Below are 16,381 nucleotides of genomic sequence, written 5' to 3'. Positions count from 1 at the left end.
CCAGAACCACCAAGAAGCCCCACTCACCGGCTGGGGTGAAGGAAGGGCTCTCCTCTCTCTGCGGAGGACCGGCAGCACTTCTCTTACGGCACAGGGCTTCCCTTCACTCCTGGGAGCCCCGAGCTGCCATCGGCGGCCTCTGCCGCTTTTTCATCTTTCACCGGGGCACTGGATTCTCTCTCTCTCATTCACCCGGGCCCCCTCCTGGGACCAGGGACTTCAGTACAGCCAGCATCAGAACAAGACTTCCCTTCCTCATGGGAGCCCCGCTCTACTCTTGGACTTCCTTTCTTGAGGCGAAAGTCCCGCTCGCTCCATGTATCGAGCTACCTGACTTCCTTTCCGGCCTCCAGCTGCGGCGGTGAGACGCTGCGTGGGCTCCCGCTTTAAGATAAAGCCATTAGCGGACAATGAGGGGTAGGCTCCCTCCTCATTTAGAACATAAAGCGGGGTGGGCACCCGCTCTCCTAAAAGTAAGATAATCGGCAGAAACGCGGGATGGGCTCCCGCTAAAGGCAGGATGGGGTCATTCCTATGCTGGGGATTCCCTCTAGAAACAAAGACTGCAGCTCAGCGCTGCAGAGCCTACGCACTCTTCTTGGGAAAGAAAAAGGTCTTCCAGGTCCTTAAGGTGTCAGGGGCATGGCAAGGCCCAGGGAGGACAGCACACAGGGCCCTCCAGCAGGGAGGCAAGCCCCCATGGCGGTTCCTCCGGGGCCCCAGCAGGAGCAAACCCCCACGAGTACAGGAACAAGTAGTGAACATTTTCATGGGGTCACAGCCCCTACTTTTATACACCTTTTCTCCTTTGTGACACTGCACATGGCTTGGGGATGCCAGTCAGGACTGTTTAGGGGGTATTTGAAGCACTTTGTTTTGCCCAGGTCCTCTAACATTAGTCAATTGGGGCTCAGTGATCAGACACACCAAGGGGGCAGAACATGCAATTCACATCAGGCAGGTAGATATATAGCACACAAAAAATGCCAACTTCTAAAAGTGGCATTTCTCCACCAGTCACCATAAATCTACGCACACCATTGCACGGCATTTATTCTCACGAGTTCATACATACTAACTCGACCCTGCCCACCTCTCATACCAGGAATTACCATAGACACACTTATCCCCCATGCATTCCTATGGGAGGGAAGGCAAATCTCACTACTAGCACTCAGAGAGAGCACGCAATTTACATGGGCCACATTGCTAAAGTGTCCAGATGCATAAAACCACTACCACCATGTCAGAGCATAACCCAAAAAGTTCAGGGGTGAACCTGCCAAAGAGGGCAAAGTCCAACACATGATATTCCCAGGAGGTCTTCAATCCAGGTACTAACCAGGCTCGACCCTACTTAACTTCTGAGATTAAACGCTTTCAGGGTGGGATGGCAGTAGGATCAAAGAACACTGACTTTGGGGCTCTAAGCTTTATTCATTCAACTTCAGTGCTGGCCACAAACAGCAAACGAGACAAGCCACCCTGACTCACCAAAAGCGAAACAAAAAAAAACGCCAAAAAGCCTACAGCTAATGGTATTCCCAGGTGGTCTCCCATCCGGGTACTAACCAGGCCTGACCCTGCTTAACTTCTGAGATCAGACAGATTAGATGCGCTCAGGGTTGTATGGCCATAGGCTCAAAGAGCACTAACTTTGGGGCTCTTACCTTCCTTCATTCGACTTCAGTGCTGGGCACACACAGCATGTGAGACAAGCCACCCTGACTCACCTAAAGCAAAACAAAAAAAAAGCCTAAAGCACCTGGTATTCCCAGGTGGTCTCCCATACAGGTACTAACCAGGCCCGACCTTGGTTATCTTCTGAGAACAGGTACTTTCAGGGTGGTATGGCTGTAGGCTCGAAGAACACGGACTTTGGGGCTCTTAGCTTTATTCATTCGACTACAGTGCTGGCCACCAACAGCAAGGGAGACAAGCCACCCTGACTCACCTAAAGCGAAACAAAAACAAAAGTCTACAGCAACTGGTATTCCCAGGTGATCTCCCATCCAGGTACTAACCAGGCCTGACGCTGCTTAACTTCTGAGATCAGACAAGATCAGGTGCTTTCAGGGTAGTATGGCCATAGGCTCTAAGTATCCTGACTTTGGGGCTCTTAGCCTTATTCATTCGACTTCAGTACTGGCCACACACTACAAGCAAGACAAGCCATTCTGACACACCTAAAGCGGAAAAAAAAAAAGCTTACAGCACCTAGTATTCCCAGGCGGTCTCCCATCCAGGTACTAACTAGGCCCGACTCTGCTTAACTTCTGAGATCAGACAAGATCAGGTGCATTTAGGGTGGTATAGTTGTAAGCTTAGATTAGGTGCAGTTAGGGTGGTATGGTTGTAGGCTCCAAGTATCCTGACTTTGTGGCCCTTAGCCTTATTCATTTGACTTCAGTACTGGCCACACACTACAAGCCAGACAAGCCACTTTGGCTCACCTAAAGCAAAACAAAAACAAAAGAAGCGCCTACAGTACCTGGTATTCCCAGGAGGGATCTCATCCAGGTACTAACCAGGTGCGACCCTGCTTAACTTCTGAGATCAGGTGCTTTTAGGCTAGTATGGCCATAGGCTCTAAGTACCCTGACTTTGGGGTTCTTAACCTTATTCATTTGACTTCAGTACTTGCCACACACTACACGCCAGACAAGCCACTCGGACTCACCTAAAGCGAAACAAACAAACAAAAAAGCCTACAGCACCTAGTATTCTCAGGCGGTCCCCCATCCAGGTACTAATCAGGCTCGACCACGGTTAACTTCTGAGATCAGAGGAGTTCAGGTGCTTTCAGGGTGGTATGGCTGTAGGCTATAAGTACCCTGGACTTAGGTGCTCTTAGCCTTATTTATTTGACTTCAGTACTGGCCACACACTACAAGCCAGAAAAGTCACTCTGACTCACCTAAAGCAAAACAAAAAAAAGCCTACAGCACCTGCTATTCTCAGGCGGTCTCCCATCCAGGTACTAACCAGGCCTGACCCTGCTTAACTTCTGAGATCAGGTACTTTCAGCGTGGTATGGCAGTAGGTTCTAAGTACCCCTTCTTCGGGGCTCTTAGCCTTATTCGTTCGACTTCAGTACTGGTCACACACTACAAGCCAGACAAGCTACTCTGACTCACCTAAAGCCAAACAAAAAAAGCCTACAGCACCTGGTATTCCCAGGCGGTCTCCCATCCACTTACTAACCAGGCCCGACACTGCTTAACTTCTGAGATCAGACAAGATCAGGTGCTTTCAGGGTGGTATGGCCATAGGCTCTAAGTACACTGACTTTGGGGCTCTTAGTCTTATTCATTCACCTTCAGTACTGCCCATTCACTACAAGCCAGACTAACCACTCTGACTCACCTAAAGCAAAACAAAAACAAAAGAAGCGCCTACAGCAACCGGTATTCCCAGGAGGGATCTCATCCAGGTACTAACCAGGCGCGACCCTGCTTAACTTCTGAGATCAGGTGCTTTCAGGCTAATATGGCCGTAGGCTTTAAGTACCCTGGCTTTGGGGCTCTTAGTATTATTCATTCGACTTCAGTACTGGCCACACACTACAAGCAAGACAAACCATTCTGACTCACCTAAAGCGAAAGAAAAAAAAAGCATACAGCAACTGGTTTTCCCAGGCGGTCTCCCATCCAGGTACTAACCAGGATAGACGCTGCTTAACTTCTTAGATCAAACGAGATACGGTGCTTTCAGGGTGGTATGGCCATAGGCTTAAAGTACCCTGACTTTGGGGCTCTTAGACTTATTCATTCGACTTCAGTACTGGCCACACAATCCAAACCAGACAAGCAACTTTGACTCACCTTAAGCTAAACAACAAAAAAAGCCTTCAGCAACTGGTATTCTCAGGTGGTCTCCCATCCAGGTACTAACCAGGCCAGACCCTGCTTAACTTCTGAGATCAGATGAGTTCCGGTGCTTTCAGGGTGGTGTGGCTGTAGGCTATAAGTACCCTGGCTTAGGTGCTCTTATTCTTTCGAATTCAGTAATTGCCACACACTAAAAGCCAGACAAGCCACTCTGACTAAGCTAAAGCAAAAGAAAAAAAAAAAGCCTACAGCAACTGGTTTTCACAGGCTGTCTCCCATCCAGGTACTAACCAGGTCCGACCCTGCTTAACTTCTGAGATCAGTTGCTTTCAGGGTGGTATGGCAGTAGGTTCTAAGTACTCCTTCTTTGGGGCTCTTAGCCTTATTCGTTCGACTTCAGACAAGGCCACACACTACAAGCCAGACAAGCAAGTCTGACTCACCTAAAGCGAAACAAAAAAAAAAAGCCTGCAGCACCTGGTATTCCCAAGCGGTTTCCCATCCAGGTACTAATCAGGCTCAACCCTGCTTAACTTCTGAGATCAGATGAGATCAGGTGCTTTCAGGGTGGTATGGACATAGGCTCTAAGTTCACTGACTTTGGGGCTCTTAGTCTTATTCATTCACCTTCAGTACTGGCTATTCACTACAAGCCAGACAAGCCACTCTGATTCACCTAAAGCAAAACAAAAACAAAAGAAGCGCCTACAGCAACCGGTATTCCCAGGAGGGATCTCATCCAGGTACTAACCAGGCGCGACCCTGCTTAACTTCTGAGATCAGGGGCTTTCAGGCTAGTATGGCCGTAGGCTCTAAGTACCCTGACTTTGGGGCTCTTAGTATTATTCATTTGACTTCAGTACTGGCAACACACTACAAGCAAGACAAGCCATTCTGACTCACCTAAAGCGAAAGAAAAAAAAAAAGCCTACAGCAACTGGTTTTCCCAGGCGGTCTCCCATCCAGGTACTAACCAGGATAGACGCTGCTTAACTTCTTAGATCAAACGAGATAAGGTGCTTTCAGGGTGGTATGGCCATAGGCTTAAAGTACCCTGACTTTGGGGCTCTTAGCCTTAATCATTCGACTCCAGTACTGGCCACACACTAAAAGCCAGACTCACCTAAAGCGAAACAAAAAAAAAAAGCATGCAGCACCTGGTATTCCCAAGCGGTCTCCCATCCAGGTACTAATCAGGCTCAACTCTGCTTAACTTCTGAGATTAGATGAGATCAGGTGCTTTCAGGGTGGTATAAATGTAGGTTCTAAGAACCCTGACTTTGGAGCACTTAGCCTTATTCATTCACCTTCGGTACTGGCCACTCACTACAAGCCAGACAAGCCACTCTGACTCACCTAAAGCGAAACAGAAACATAAGAAGCGCCTCCAGCACCTGGTATTCCCAGGCAGGCTCCCATCCAGGTACTAATCAGGCTCGAGCCTGCTTAACTTCTGAGATCAGACGAGATCAGGTGCTTTCAGGGTGGTATGGATGTAGGCTCCAAGTACCGTGACTTTGGGGCTCTTAGCCTTATTCATTCGACTTCAGTACTGGCCACAATTATAAGCCAGACAAGCCACTCTGACTCACCTAAAGGGAACCAAGAAATATATAAAAAAAAAGCCTACAGCACCTGGCATTCCCAGGCAGTCCACGTTCCAAGTGCTAACCAGGTCCAGCCCTGCTTAACTTCTGAGATCAGAGATCAGATGCTTTCAGGGTGGTATGGCCATAGGCTTTAAGTACCCTGAATTTGGCGTTCTTAGCCTTATTCATTCAAATTCAGTACTTGCCCCACGCTAAAAGCCAGACAAGCAAGTCTGACTCACCTAAAGTGAAACAAAACAAAAAAACAAAAAAAAGACTACAGCACCTGGTATTCCCAGGCGTCCTCCCATCCAGGTACTAACCAGGCCCGACCCTACTGAACGTCTGAGATCAGACGAGATCAGGGCATTTATGGGTGGTATGGCCATTGGCTCTAAGTATCCTGACTTTGGGGCTCTTAGCCTTATTCATTCGACTTCAGTACTGGCCACAATTATAAGCCAGACAACCCACTCTGACTCATCTAAAGGGAAACAAAAAAAAAAGAAAATAGAATTACAGCACCTGATATTCCCAGGCATTCTCCCTTCCAGGTACTAACCAGGCACGGCCCTGCTTAACTTCTTAGATCAGACGAGATCAGGTGCTTTCAGGGTGGTATGGCCATAGGCTTTAAGTACCTTGACCTTGGGGCTCTCAGCCATATTCATTTGACTTCAGTACTGGCCACACACTACAAGCCAGACAAGCCACTCTGACTCACCTAAAGGGAAACAAAAATATGTCTACAGCAGCTGGTATTCCCAGGCAGTCCCCATCCAGGTACTAAAAAGGCCCGAGCCTGCTTAACTTCTGAGATCAGATGAGTTCAGGTGCTTTCAGGGTGGTATGGCTGTAGGCTATAAGTACCCTGGCTTAGGTGCTCTTAGCCTTATTTGTTTGACTTCAGTACTGGCCACACACTACAAGCCAGAAAAGCCACTCTGACTCACCTAAAGCGAATCCAAAAAAAAAGCCTACAGCACCTGGTATTCCCAGGTGGTCTCTCATCCAGGTACTACCTAGACCGACCCTGCTTAACTTCTGAGATCAGACTAGACCAGGTGCTTTCAGGGTGGTATGGCCGTAGGCTCCAAGTACCCTGACTTTGGGGCTCAAAGCATTATTCATTCAACATCAGTACTGCCACACACTACAGTTCAGACAAGCCACTCTGACTCACCTAAAGTGAAACAAAAAAAATCAGCCTAGAGCACCTGGTATTCCCAGGAGGTCTCCCATCCAGGTAATTACCAGGCCTGACCCTCCTTAACTTCTGAGATCATACAAGATCAGGTTATTTCAGTGTGGTATGGCCGTAGGCACTAAGTACCTTGACTTTGGGGCTCTTAGCCATATTCATTCAACTTCAGTACTGGCCCCACACAACAAGCCAGACACGCTGACTGAACTAAAGAGAAAAAAAAAAATAGAAATAAGCCTACAGCACCTGGTATTCCCAGGAGGTCTCCCATCCAGGTACTAACCAGGCCTTTACCCTGCTTAACTTCTGAGATCAGATGAGATCAGGTACTCTCAGGGTGGTATGGCCGTAGGCTATAAGTACCCTGACTTTGGGGCTCTTAGCCTTATTCATTCGACTTCAGTGCTGGCCTCACACTACAAGCCAGAAAAGCCACTCTGACTCACCTACAGCGAAAAACAAAACAAAAAAGAAAGCCTACAGCACCTGGTATTCCCAGGTGGTCTCCCATCCAGGTACTTACCAGGCACAACCCTGCTTAACTTATGAGATTAGACGCTTTCAGGGTGGTATGGCCGTAGGCTCTGAGTATCCTTACTTTGGGGCTCTTAGCCTTATTCAATCGACTTCAGTACTGGCCACACACTACAAGCCAGACAAGCCACTCTGACTAACCTAATGGGGGAAAAAAAAGCCTACAGCACCTGGTATTTCCAGGCGGTCTCCCATCCAGGTACTAACCAGGATCGACCCTTCTTAACTTCTGAGATCAGGTGCTTTCAGGGTGGTATGGCCATAGGCTCTAAGTACCCTGACTTTGGGGATCTTAATGGGGGTTGGGAGCACACTGCCTCACAGTCCCAGCACAGTTCGCACCTTTGCATCCTGGTAAATGCAGTACACAGTTCAAACAGACTTCAAAATTAGCTGGTGTTTTTCACCAAACTTGGCGCAGACATTGCAATAGATCTCTAGACACGTGTTTCTGGGTTGTGCCCTTCATCAGTAGAGAGCAGCAGTTTTAGAGAGCAAAGAAAAATCATCTGGGGTTGCTGGAAATGCTGCCAAGTTCCTCTCAGGTCAAAGTACCACTCACAGGCACACGTGCATCTCCAAAGCTTGTCAGCTTGCTGGCTCAAGGGAGCCTTTTAAACAGAATGGGCGTTGGGAGCACACTGCCTCACAGTCCCAGCACAGTTCGCCCCTTTGCATCCTGGTAAATACAGTACACAGCTCAAACAGACTTCAAAATTAGCTGGAGTTTTTCACCAAACTTGGTGCAGACATTGCTGTATATCTCTAGATATGTGTTTCTGGGTTGAGCCCTTCATCAGTAGTGAGCAGCAGTTTTAGAGAGCAAAGAAAAATCATCTGGGGTTGCTGGAAATGCTGCCAAGCTCCTCTCAGGTCAAAGTACCACTCACAGGCACACATGTGCATCTCTTTGGGGATCTTAGCCTTATTCATTCGACTTCACTACTGGTCACACACTACAAGCCAGACAAGCCACTCAGTCTCACCTAAAGCAAAAAAAAAAAAAAAGCCTACAGCACCTGGTATTCCCAGGCGGTCTCCCATCCAGGTACTAACCAGGTCCGACCCTGCTTAACTTCTGAGATCAGACGATATCAGGTGCTTTCTGGGTTGTATGGCCATAGGCTCTAAGTACCCTGACTTTGGGGCTCTTAGCCTTATTAATTCGACTTCAGTACTGGCCACACACTACAAGCCAGACAAACCACTCTGATTCACCCAAAGGGGAAAAGAAAAAAAAAGTCTACCGCACCTGGTATTCACAGGCCGTCTCCGATCCAGGTACTAACCAGGCCAGACCCTGCTTAACTTCTGAGATCAGGTGCTTTCAGGGTGGTATGGCAGTAGGTTCTAAGTACTCCTTCTTTGGGGCTCTTAGCCTTATTCGTTCGACTTCAGACAAGGCCACACACTACAAGCCAGACAAGCAAGTCTGACTCACCTAAAGCGAAACAAAAAAAAAAAGCCTGCAGCACCTGGTATTCCCAAGCGGTTTCCCATCCAGGTACTAATCAGGCTCAACCCTGCTTAACTTCTGAGATCAGATGAGATCAGGTGCTTTCAGGGTGGTATGGACATAGGCTCTAAGTTCACTGACTTTGGGGCTCTTAGTCTTATTCATTCACCTTCAGTACTGGCTATTCACTACAAGCCAGACAAGCCACTCTGATTCACCTAAAGCAAAACAAAAACAAAAGAAGCGCCTACAGCAACCGGTATTCCCAGGAGGGATCTCATCCAGGTACTAACCAGGCGCGACCCTGCTTAACTTCTGAGATCAGGGGCTTTCAGGCTAGTATGGCCGTAGGCTCTAAGTACCCTGACTTTGGGGCTCTTAGTATTATTCATTTGACTTCAGTACTGGCAACACACTACAAGCAAGACAAGCCATTCTGACTCACCTAAAGCGAAAGAAAAAAAAAAAGCCTACAGCAACTGGTTTTCCCAGGCGGTCTCCCATCCAGGTACTAACCAGGATAGACGCTGCTTAACTTCTTAGATCAAACGAGATAAGGTGCTTTCAGGGTGGTATGGCCATAGGCTTAAAGTACCCTGACTTTGGGGCTCTTAGCCTTAATCATTCGACTTCAGTACTGGCCACACACTAAAAGCCAGACTCACCTAAAGCGAAACAAAAAAAAAAAGCATGCAGCACCTGGTATTCCCAAGCGGTCTCCCATCCAGGTACTAATCAGGCTCAACTCTGCTTAACTTCTGAGATTAGATGAGATCAGGTGCTTTCAGGGTGGTATAAATGTAGGTTCTAAGAACCCTGACTTTGGAGCACTTAGCCTTATTCATTCACCTTCGGTACTGGCCACTCACTACAAGCCAGACAAGCCACTCTGACTCACCTAAAGCGAAACAAAAACATAAGAAGCGCCTCCAGCACCTGGTATTCCCAGGCAGGCTCCCATCCAGGTACTAATCAGGCTCGAGCCTGCTTAACTTCTGAGATCAGACGAGATCAGGTGCTTTCAGGGTGGTATGGATGTAGGCTCCAAGTACCGTGACTTTGGGGCGCTTAGCCTTATTCATTCGACTTCAGTACTGGCCACAATTATAAGCCAGACAAGCCACTCTGACTCACCTAAAGGGAACCAAGAAATATATAAAAAAAAGCCTACAGCACCTGGCATTCCCAGGCAGTCCACGTTCCAAGTGCTAACCAGGTCCAGCCCTGCTTAACTTCTGAGATCAGAGATCAGATGCTTTCAGGGTGGTATGGCCATAGGCTTTAAGTACCCTGAATTTGGCGTTCTTAGCCTTATTCATTCAAATTCAGTACTTGCCCCACGCTAAAAGCCAGACAAGCAAGTCTGACTCACCTAAAGTGAAACAAAACAAAAAAACAAAAAAAAAGACTACAGCACCTGGTATTCCCAGGCGTCCTCCCATCCAGGTACTAACCAGGCCCGACCCTACTGAACGTCTGAGATCAGACGAGATCAGGGCATTTATGGGTGGTATGGCCATTGGCTCTAAGTATCCTGACTTTGGGGCTCTTAGCCTTATTCATTCGACTTCAGTACTGGCCACAATTATAAGCCAGACAACCCACTCTGACTCATCTAAAGGGAAACAAAAAAAAAAGAAAATAGAATTACAGCACCTGATATTCCCAGGCATTCTCCCTTCCAGGTACTAACCAGGCACGGCCCTGCTTAACTTCTTAGATCAGACGAGATCAGGTGCTTTCAGGGTGGTATGGCCATAGGCTTTAAGTACCTTGACCTTGGGGCTCTCAGCCATATTCATTTGACTTCAGTACTGGCCACACACTACAAGCCAGACAAGCCACTCTGACTCACCTAAAGGGAAACAAAAATATGTCTACAGCAGCTGGTATTCCCAGGCAGTCCCCATCCAGGTACTAAAAAGGCCCGAGCCTGCTTAACTTCTGAGATCAGATGAGTTCAGGTGCTTTCAGGGTGGTATGGCTGTAGGCTATAAGTACCCTGGCTTAGGTGCTCTTAGCCTTATTTGTTTGACTTCAGTACTGGCCACACACTACAAGCCAGAAAAGCCACTCTGACTCACCTAAAGCGAATCCAAAAAAAAAGCCTACAGCACCTGGTATTCCCAGGTGGTCTCTCATCCAGGTACTACCTAGACCGACCCTGCTTAACTTCTGAGATCAGACTAGATCAGGTGCTTTCAGGGTGGTATGGCCGTAGGCTCCAAGTACCCTGACTTTGGGGCTCAAAGCATTATTCATTCAACGTCAGTACTGCCACACACTACAGTTCAGACAAGCCACTCTGACTCACCTAAAGTGAAACAAAAAAAATCAGCCTAGAGCACCTGGTATTCCCAGGAGGTCTCCCATCCAGGTAATTACCAGGCCTGACCCTCCTTAACTTCTGAGATCATACAAGATCAGGTTATTTCAGTGTGGTATGGCCGTAGGCACTAAGTACCTTGACTTTGGGGCTCTTAGCCATATTCATTCAACTTCAGTACTGGCCCCACACAACAAGCCAGACACGCTGACTGAACTAAAGAGAAAAAAAAAAATAGAAATAAGCCTACAGCACCTGGTATTCCCAGGAGGTCTCCCATCCAGGTACTAACCAGGCCTTTACCCTGCTTAACTTCTGAGATCAGATGAGATCAGGTACTCTCAGGGTGGTATGGCCGTAGGCTATAAGTACCCTGACTTTGGGGCTCTTAGCCTTATTCATTCGACTTCAGTGCTGGCCTCACACTACAAGCCAGAAAAGCCACTCTGACTCACCTACAGCGAAAAACAAAACAAAAAAGAAAGCCTACAGCACCTGGTATTCCCAGGTGGTCTCCCATCCAGGTACTTACCAGGCACAACCCTGCTTAACTTATGAGATTAGACGCTTTCAGGGTGGTATGGCCGTAGGCTCTGAGTATCCTTACTTTGGGGCTCTTAGCCTTATTCAATCGACTTCAGTACTGGCCACACACTACAAGCCAGACAAGCCACTCTGACTAACCTAATGGGGGAAAAAAAAGCCTACAGCACCTGGTATTTCCAGGCGGTCTCCCATCCAGGTACTAACCAGGATCGACCCTTCTTAACTTCTGAGATCAGGTGCTTTCAGGGTGGTATGGCCATAGGCTCTAAGTACCCTGACTTTGGGGATCTTAATGGGGGTTGGGAGCACACTGCCTCACAGTCCCAGCACAGTTCGCACCTTTGCATCCTGGTAAATGCAGTACACAGTTCAAACAGACTTCAAAATTAGCTGGTGTTTTTCACCAAACTTGGTGCAGACATTGCAATAGATCTCTAGACACGTGTTTCTGGGTTGTGCCCTTCATCAGTAGAGAGCAGCAGTTTTAGAGAGCAAAGAAAAATCATCTGGGGTTGCTGGAAATGCTGCCAAGTTCCTCTCAGGTCAAAGTACCACTCACAGGCACACGTGCATCTCCAAAGCTTGTCAGCTTGCTGGCTCAAGGGAGCCTTTTAAACAGAATGGGCGTTGGGAGCACACTGCCTCACAGTCCCAGCACAGTTCGCCCCTTTGCATCCTGGTAAATACAGTACACAGCTCAAACAGACTTCAAAATTAGCTGGAGTTTTTCACCAAACTTGGTGCAGACATTGCTGTATATCTCTAGATATGTGTTTCTGGGTTGAGCCCTTCATCAGTAGTGAGCAGCAGTTTTAGAGAGCAAAGAAAAATCATCTGGGGTTGCTGGAAATGCTGCCAAGCTCCTCTCAGGTCAAAGTACCACTCACAGGCACACATGTGCATCTCTTTGGGGATCTTAGCCTTATTCATTCGACTTCACTACTGGTCACACACTACAAGCCAGACAAGCCACTCAGTCTCACCTAAAGCAAAAAAAAAAAAAAAGCCTACAGCACCTGGTATTCCCAGGCGGTCTCCCATCCAGGTACTAACCAGGTCCGACCCTGCTTAACTTCTGAGATCAGACGATATCAGGTGCTTTCTGGGTTGTATGGCCATAGGCTCTAAGTACAGTGACTTTGGGGCTCTAAGCCTTATTCATTCGACTTCAGTACTAGCCACACACTACTAGCCAGACAAGCCACTCTGACTCACCTAAAGTGAAAAAAAATTTAAAAAAAGCCTACAGCACCTGGTATTCCTAGGCAGTCTCCCATCAAGGCCCGACCCTGCTTAACTTCTCAGATCAGGCGAGTTCAGGATCTTTCAGGGTGGTATGGCCGTAGGTTCCAAGTACCCTGGCTTTGGGGATCTTAGACTTATTCATTCAAATTCAGTACTGGCAACACACTACAAGCCAGACAAGCCAATCTGACTAACTTAAAGCAATAAAAAAAAAGCCTACAGCACCTGGTATTCCCAGGCGGTCTCCCATCCAGGTACTAACCAGGACCGAACCTGCTTAGCTTCTGAGATCAGACGAGCTCAGGTGCTTTCATGGTGCTATGGCCGTAGGCTCTATGTACCTTGACTTTGGGGCTCTCAGCCTTACTTATTCTACTTCAGTACTCGCCACACAATAGAAGCCAGGCAAGCCACTCTGACTCACCTAAAGCGAAACAAAAAAAGTAATTATCCTACAGCACCTGCTATTCCCAGACAATCTCCCATCAAGGTACTAACCTGGCCCGACCCTCCTTAACTTGTGAGATCAGACGGGATCAGATGCTTTCAGGGTGGTATGGCCGTAGGCTCTAAGTACCCTGACTTTGGGGCTCTTAGCCTTATTCATTCAACTTCAGCACTGGCCACACACTACAAGCTAGACAAGCCACTCTGACTCACCTAAAGCGAAACAAAAAAAAAAAGCCTACGGCACGTGGTATTCCCAGGCGGTCTCCCATCCAGGTACTAACCGGAAACGACCATGCTTACCTTCTTAGATCAGACGAGATGAGATGCTTTCATGCTTTCAGGGTGGTATGGCCGTAGGCTCTAAGTGCCTTGACTTTGGGGCTCTTAGCCTTATTCATTCGACTTCAGTACTGGCCACACACTATAAGCCAGACAAGCCACTCTGACTCGCCTAAAGGGAAACAAAAAAAAAAAGCATACAGCACCTGGTATTCCCAGGTGGTCTCCAATCCAGGTACTGACCTGGACCGACCCTGCTTAGCTTCTGAGATCAGATGAGGTCAGGTGCTTTCAGGGTGGTATGGTCATAGGTTCTAAGTACCCTGACTTTGGGGCTCGTAGCCTTATTCATTCGACTTCAGTACTGGCCACACACTACAAGCCAGACAGGACACTCTTACTCACCTAAAGTGGAAAAAAAAGCCTACAGCACCTGATATTCCTAGGCAATCTCCCATTCCAGGCCAGACCCTCCTTAACCTCTGAGATCAGACGAGATCAGGTGCTTTCATGGTGGTATGGCCATAGGCTCTAAACACCCTGACTTTGGGGCTCTGAGCTGTATTCATTCGATTTCAGTACTGCCCTTCAACTACAAGCGAGACAAGCCTCTCTGACTCACCTAAAGCGAAACAAAAAAAAGCCTACAGCACCTGGTATCCCCAGGCGATCTCCAATCCAGGCACTAACCAGGCCCGACTTTGCTTAACTTCTGAGATCAGATGCTTTCAGGGTGATATGGCCGTACGCTCTAATTACCGTGACTTTGGGGCTCTTAGCCTTATTCATTCGACTTCAGTACTGGCCACACACTACAAGCCAGACAAGCCACTGTGGCTCACCTAAAGTGAAACAAACAAAAAAAAAAAAAGCCTACGGCACCTGGTGTTCCCAGGCCTTCTCCCATCCAGGAACTAACCAGACCCGACCCGGCTTAACTTCTGAGATCAGACGAGATCAGATGCTTTCAGGGTGGTTTGGCTGTAGGCTCCAAGTACCCTGACTTTGGGGCTCTTCGCCTTATTCATTCAACTTCAGTACTGGCCACACACTACAAGCCAGACAAGTCACTCTGACTCGCCTAAAGGGAAACAAAAAAAATAAAAATAATCCTACAGCACCTGGTATTCCTAGGTGGTCTCCAATCCAGGTACTAACCAGGCCCGACCCTGCTTAATTTCTGAGGTCAGACGAGATTAGTTGCTTTCAGGGTGGTATGACCGTAGGCTCTAATTACCCTGACTTTGGCGCTCTTGGCCTTCTTCATTCAACATCAGTACTGGCCACATACTACAAGCCAGACAAGCCACTCTGACTCACCTAAAGTGAAAAAAAAAAAAAACAAGACTAAAGCATCTGGTATTCCCAGGCGGTCGCCCATCCAGGTCCACCTGTTCCGACCCTGCTTAACTTCTGAGATCAGATGAGATCAGATGCTTTTAGGGTGGTATGGCCCTTTGGCTTGAAATCTCCTGATTTTGGGGCTCTTTTCCATATTCATTCAACTTCAGTACTGGCCACAAACTACAAGCCAGAAAAGCCACTCTGACTCACCTAAAGTGAAAAAAAAAGCCTAAAGCACCTGGTATTCCCAGGCGGTCTCCGATCCAGGTATTAACCAAGCCCGACCCGGCTCAACTTCTGAGATCAGACGAGATCAGGTGCTTTCAGGGTGGTACGGCCTTAGGCTCCAAGTACCCTGACTTTGGGGCTCTTAGCCTTTTTCATTCGACTTCAGTACTGGCCACACACTACAAGTCAGACAAGCCACTCTGTCTCACCTAAAGTGAAACAAAAAAAGAAAAAGCCTACAGCACCTGGTATTCCCAGGTGGTCTCCCATCGAGGTACTAACCATGCCCGACCCGGCTTAACTTCTGACATCAGACGAGATCAGGTGCTTTCAGGGTGGTACGGCCGTAGGCTCCAAGTACCCTGACTTTGGGGCTCTTAGCCTTTTTCATTCGACTTCAGTACTGGCCACAAACTACAAGCCAGATTAGCAACTCCGACAAACCTAAAGCGAAACAAACAAAAAAAGCCTACAACCCCTGTTACTCCCAGGCGGTCTCCCATCCAGGTACTAACCAGAACCGAGCCTGCTTAACTTCTGTGATCAGACGAGATCAGGTGCTTTCAGGGTGGTATGGCCATAGGCTCCAAGTACCCTGACTTTGGGGCTCTGGCCACACTATACAAGCCAGACAGGACACTCTTACTCACCTAAAGCTGAAAAAAAAGCCTACAGCACCTGATAGTCCTAGGCAGTCTCCCATTCCAGGCCCGACCCTCCTTAACCTCTGAGATCAGACGAGATAAGGTGCTTTCATGGTGGTATGGCCATAGGCTCTAAAAACCCTGACTTTGGGGCTCTAAGCTGTATTCATTCGACTTCAGTACTGGCCACACACTACAAGCCAGACAAGCCACTCTAACTCACTGAAAGCGAAACAAACAAAAAATAAAGCCTACAACCTGGTATTTCCAGGCACTCTCCCATCCAGGTACTTACCAGACCCGGCCCTGCTTAACTACTGAGATCGGTAGCTTTCAGGGTGGTATGGCCCTAGGCTCTAAGAACACTTACTTTGGGGCTCTTTGCCATATGTATTCAACTTCACTGCTGGCCCCACACAGCAACGAGACAAGCCACCCTGACTCACCCAAAGGAAAACAAAAAAAACACACCAAAAAAGCCTACAGCACCTGGTATTCCCAAGCAGTCTCCCATCCAGGTACCAACCAGTCCCGCCCTGCTTAACTTCAGAGATCGAATGAGATCAGGTGCTTTCAGAGTGGTATTTCCGTAGGTTCTAAAAATACTGACTTTGGGGCACCTAGCCTTATTCATTCAACGTCACTGTTGGCCAAACAACGTCACTGTTGGCCAAACACAGCAAACGCGACAAGCCACCCTGACTCA

The 16,381-nt window shown here is 48.0% G+C and overlaps 12 non-coding genes and 39 pseudogenes across 12 annotated transcripts; all 51 read right to left on the bottom strand.

Annotated features, from left to right (window-relative positions):
* Nucleotides 1-1,523: 1,523 nt before the first annotated feature.
* On the bottom strand, nucleotides 1,524-1,641 carry LOC144777257 (5S ribosomal RNA; annotated as a pseudogene).
* Nucleotides 1,642-1,753: 112 nt separating this feature from the next.
* LOC144777213 (5S ribosomal RNA) lies at nucleotides 1,754-1,862 on the bottom strand (annotated as a pseudogene).
* A 113-nt stretch (nucleotides 1,863-1,975) lies between these two features.
* LOC144778890 (5S ribosomal RNA) lies at nucleotides 1,976-2,094 on the bottom strand (annotated as a pseudogene).
* Nucleotides 2,095-2,205: 111 nt separating this feature from the next.
* LOC144778802 (5S ribosomal RNA) lies at nucleotides 2,206-2,324 on the bottom strand. Its single transcript, XR_013600637.1, has one exon. It is a non-coding gene; the product is annotated as a 5S ribosomal RNA (ribosomal RNA).
* A 381-nt stretch (nucleotides 2,325-2,705) lies between these two features.
* LOC144779165 (5S ribosomal RNA) lies at nucleotides 2,706-2,824 on the bottom strand (annotated as a pseudogene).
* Nucleotides 2,825-2,936: 112 nt separating this feature from the next.
* Nucleotides 2,937-3,045, bottom strand: LOC144777179 (5S ribosomal RNA; annotated as a pseudogene).
* Nucleotides 3,046-3,155: 110 nt separating this feature from the next.
* On the bottom strand, nucleotides 3,156-3,274 carry LOC144778780 (5S ribosomal RNA). Its single transcript, XR_013600635.1, has one exon. It is a non-coding gene; the product is annotated as a 5S ribosomal RNA (ribosomal RNA).
* Nucleotides 3,275-3,392: 118 nt separating this feature from the next.
* Nucleotides 3,393-3,501, bottom strand: LOC144777334 (5S ribosomal RNA; annotated as a pseudogene).
* Nucleotides 3,502-3,613: 112 nt separating this feature from the next.
* On the bottom strand, nucleotides 3,614-3,732 carry LOC144777146 (5S ribosomal RNA; annotated as a pseudogene).
* A 113-nt stretch (nucleotides 3,733-3,845) lies between these two features.
* Nucleotides 3,846-3,964, bottom strand: LOC144779993 (5S ribosomal RNA; annotated as a pseudogene).
* A 108-nt stretch (nucleotides 3,965-4,072) lies between these two features.
* LOC144777323 (5S ribosomal RNA) lies at nucleotides 4,073-4,181 on the bottom strand (annotated as a pseudogene).
* Nucleotides 4,182-4,295: 114 nt separating this feature from the next.
* LOC144777500 (5S ribosomal RNA) lies at nucleotides 4,296-4,414 on the bottom strand. The gene has a single exon (XR_013600606.1). It is a non-coding gene; the product is annotated as a 5S ribosomal RNA (ribosomal RNA).
* A 341-nt stretch (nucleotides 4,415-4,755) lies between these two features.
* Nucleotides 4,756-4,874, bottom strand: LOC144780600 (5S ribosomal RNA; annotated as a pseudogene).
* A 101-nt stretch (nucleotides 4,875-4,975) lies between these two features.
* LOC144780357 (5S ribosomal RNA) lies at nucleotides 4,976-5,094 on the bottom strand (annotated as a pseudogene).
* Nucleotides 5,095-5,212: 118 nt separating this feature from the next.
* LOC144779904 (5S ribosomal RNA) lies at nucleotides 5,213-5,331 on the bottom strand (annotated as a pseudogene).
* Nucleotides 5,332-5,453: 122 nt separating this feature from the next.
* On the bottom strand, nucleotides 5,454-5,569 carry LOC144776969 (5S ribosomal RNA; annotated as a pseudogene).
* A 124-nt stretch (nucleotides 5,570-5,693) lies between these two features.
* LOC144777201 (5S ribosomal RNA) lies at nucleotides 5,694-5,812 on the bottom strand (annotated as a pseudogene).
* Nucleotides 5,813-5,932: 120 nt separating this feature from the next.
* Nucleotides 5,933-6,051, bottom strand: LOC144781412 (5S ribosomal RNA; annotated as a pseudogene).
* Nucleotides 6,052-6,162: 111 nt separating this feature from the next.
* LOC144780938 (5S ribosomal RNA) lies at nucleotides 6,163-6,280 on the bottom strand (annotated as a pseudogene).
* Nucleotides 6,281-6,393: 113 nt separating this feature from the next.
* On the bottom strand, nucleotides 6,394-6,511 carry LOC144778868 (5S ribosomal RNA). The gene has a single exon (XR_013600643.1). It is a non-coding gene; the product is annotated as a 5S ribosomal RNA (ribosomal RNA).
* Nucleotides 6,512-6,624: 113 nt separating this feature from the next.
* On the bottom strand, nucleotides 6,625-6,743 carry LOC144777135 (5S ribosomal RNA; annotated as a pseudogene).
* A 114-nt stretch (nucleotides 6,744-6,857) lies between these two features.
* LOC144780787 (5S ribosomal RNA) lies at nucleotides 6,858-6,977 on the bottom strand. Its single transcript, XR_013600771.1, has one exon. It is a non-coding gene; the product is annotated as a 5S ribosomal RNA (ribosomal RNA).
* Nucleotides 6,978-7,097: 120 nt separating this feature from the next.
* On the bottom strand, nucleotides 7,098-7,206 carry LOC144777102 (5S ribosomal RNA; annotated as a pseudogene).
* Nucleotides 7,207-7,315: 109 nt separating this feature from the next.
* On the bottom strand, nucleotides 7,316-7,424 carry LOC144781304 (5S ribosomal RNA; annotated as a pseudogene).
* A 740-nt stretch (nucleotides 7,425-8,164) lies between these two features.
* On the bottom strand, nucleotides 8,165-8,283 carry LOC144778824 (5S ribosomal RNA). Its single transcript, XR_013600639.1, has one exon. It is a non-coding gene; the product is annotated as a 5S ribosomal RNA (ribosomal RNA).
* Nucleotides 8,284-8,397: 114 nt separating this feature from the next.
* On the bottom strand, nucleotides 8,398-8,506 carry LOC144781470 (5S ribosomal RNA; annotated as a pseudogene).
* A 114-nt stretch (nucleotides 8,507-8,620) lies between these two features.
* LOC144777246 (5S ribosomal RNA) lies at nucleotides 8,621-8,739 on the bottom strand. Its single transcript, XR_013600595.1, has one exon. It is a non-coding gene; the product is annotated as a 5S ribosomal RNA (ribosomal RNA).
* A 341-nt stretch (nucleotides 8,740-9,080) lies between these two features.
* LOC144780479 (5S ribosomal RNA) lies at nucleotides 9,081-9,199 on the bottom strand (annotated as a pseudogene).
* A 101-nt stretch (nucleotides 9,200-9,300) lies between these two features.
* LOC144780235 (5S ribosomal RNA) lies at nucleotides 9,301-9,419 on the bottom strand (annotated as a pseudogene).
* Nucleotides 9,420-9,537: 118 nt separating this feature from the next.
* Nucleotides 9,538-9,656, bottom strand: LOC144779783 (5S ribosomal RNA; annotated as a pseudogene).
* Nucleotides 9,657-9,777: 121 nt separating this feature from the next.
* LOC144776847 (5S ribosomal RNA) lies at nucleotides 9,778-9,893 on the bottom strand (annotated as a pseudogene).
* Nucleotides 9,894-10,018: 125 nt separating this feature from the next.
* LOC144777190 (5S ribosomal RNA) lies at nucleotides 10,019-10,137 on the bottom strand (annotated as a pseudogene).
* Nucleotides 10,138-10,257: 120 nt separating this feature from the next.
* LOC144781366 (5S ribosomal RNA) lies at nucleotides 10,258-10,376 on the bottom strand (annotated as a pseudogene).
* A 111-nt stretch (nucleotides 10,377-10,487) lies between these two features.
* LOC144780892 (5S ribosomal RNA) lies at nucleotides 10,488-10,605 on the bottom strand (annotated as a pseudogene).
* Nucleotides 10,606-10,718: 113 nt separating this feature from the next.
* LOC144778835 (5S ribosomal RNA) lies at nucleotides 10,719-10,836 on the bottom strand. The gene has a single exon (XR_013600640.1). It is a non-coding gene; the product is annotated as a 5S ribosomal RNA (ribosomal RNA).
* A 113-nt stretch (nucleotides 10,837-10,949) lies between these two features.
* Nucleotides 10,950-11,068, bottom strand: LOC144777113 (5S ribosomal RNA; annotated as a pseudogene).
* A 114-nt stretch (nucleotides 11,069-11,182) lies between these two features.
* Nucleotides 11,183-11,302, bottom strand: LOC144779596 (5S ribosomal RNA). The gene has a single exon (XR_013600702.1). It is a non-coding gene; the product is annotated as a 5S ribosomal RNA (ribosomal RNA).
* Nucleotides 11,303-11,422: 120 nt separating this feature from the next.
* LOC144777091 (5S ribosomal RNA) lies at nucleotides 11,423-11,531 on the bottom strand (annotated as a pseudogene).
* Nucleotides 11,532-11,640: 109 nt separating this feature from the next.
* LOC144781252 (5S ribosomal RNA) lies at nucleotides 11,641-11,749 on the bottom strand (annotated as a pseudogene).
* A 740-nt stretch (nucleotides 11,750-12,489) lies between these two features.
* LOC144778813 (5S ribosomal RNA) lies at nucleotides 12,490-12,608 on the bottom strand. The gene has a single exon (XR_013600638.1). It is a non-coding gene; the product is annotated as a 5S ribosomal RNA (ribosomal RNA).
* A 335-nt stretch (nucleotides 12,609-12,943) lies between these two features.
* Nucleotides 12,944-13,062, bottom strand: LOC144778879 (5S ribosomal RNA). Its single transcript, XR_013600644.1, has one exon. It is a non-coding gene; the product is annotated as a 5S ribosomal RNA (ribosomal RNA).
* A 117-nt stretch (nucleotides 13,063-13,179) lies between these two features.
* Nucleotides 13,180-13,298, bottom strand: LOC144779286 (5S ribosomal RNA; annotated as a pseudogene).
* A 114-nt stretch (nucleotides 13,299-13,412) lies between these two features.
* LOC144777301 (5S ribosomal RNA) lies at nucleotides 13,413-13,539 on the bottom strand (annotated as a pseudogene).
* A 114-nt stretch (nucleotides 13,540-13,653) lies between these two features.
* Nucleotides 13,654-13,772, bottom strand: LOC144779044 (5S ribosomal RNA; annotated as a pseudogene).
* Nucleotides 13,773-14,329: 557 nt separating this feature from the next.
* On the bottom strand, nucleotides 14,330-14,448 carry LOC144780991 (5S ribosomal RNA; annotated as a pseudogene).
* A 120-nt stretch (nucleotides 14,449-14,568) lies between these two features.
* On the bottom strand, nucleotides 14,569-14,687 carry LOC144780114 (5S ribosomal RNA; annotated as a pseudogene).
* Nucleotides 14,688-14,805: 118 nt separating this feature from the next.
* On the bottom strand, nucleotides 14,806-14,920 carry LOC144777224 (5S ribosomal RNA; annotated as a pseudogene).
* Nucleotides 14,921-15,029: 109 nt separating this feature from the next.
* Nucleotides 15,030-15,148, bottom strand: LOC144779529 (5S ribosomal RNA; annotated as a pseudogene).
* Nucleotides 15,149-15,264: 116 nt separating this feature from the next.
* Nucleotides 15,265-15,383, bottom strand: LOC144778659 (5S ribosomal RNA). Its single transcript, XR_013600634.1, has one exon. It is a non-coding gene; the product is annotated as a 5S ribosomal RNA (ribosomal RNA).
* A 114-nt stretch (nucleotides 15,384-15,497) lies between these two features.
* LOC144778923 (5S ribosomal RNA) lies at nucleotides 15,498-15,616 on the bottom strand (annotated as a pseudogene).
* Nucleotides 15,617-16,152: 536 nt separating this feature from the next.
* Nucleotides 16,153-16,270, bottom strand: LOC144780721 (5S ribosomal RNA; annotated as a pseudogene).
* Nucleotides 16,271-16,381: the final 111 nt, after the last annotated feature.

The sequence above is a fragment of the Lissotriton helveticus genome, chromosome 1_1 (assembly GCF_964261635.1).
Source record: "Lissotriton helveticus chromosome 1_1, aLisHel1.1, whole genome shotgun sequence".
NCBI classification, from domain to species: Eukaryota; Metazoa; Chordata; class Amphibia; order Caudata; family Salamandridae; genus Lissotriton; species Lissotriton helveticus.
Note: the sequence above shows the minus strand (reverse complement) of the source record. Positions and strands in the feature narration are given on the sequence as shown.